Genomic DNA, 309 nt, shown 5'->3' with positions numbered 1-309 from the left:
TTCTAATAATCCCAATAAGTTCACTAACGAGAGAGCAATGACGATAGTGAGGCTGACATCGGAAAGGTCAAAATGTGCTGATCAGCTGACGAGGAGATGAAAGTCACTCGCGGCTGACTGCCAAAGCCTTTCTCTCTCCTTCGCAGGAATCATCACCTCTTTTTTTTGCACACTTTTAACCCGGCGGCGCTGACCTTTGCGATTCCTTGTGACAACGTTGAGGTGTTTGAAGTTAATGTTGTCCGGTATTTATAGGTTAGACGGGGGGGGGGGGGCTTTGTGTAACAGTAGCCTTGTTTTGAGTAAGTG

The sequence above is a fragment of the Penaeus monodon genome, chromosome 20, assembly GCF_015228065.2.
Source record: "Penaeus monodon isolate SGIC_2016 chromosome 20, NSTDA_Pmon_1, whole genome shotgun sequence".
NCBI lineage: Eukaryota > Metazoa > Arthropoda > Malacostraca > Decapoda > Penaeidae > Penaeus > Penaeus monodon.
Note: the sequence above shows the minus strand (reverse complement) of the source record.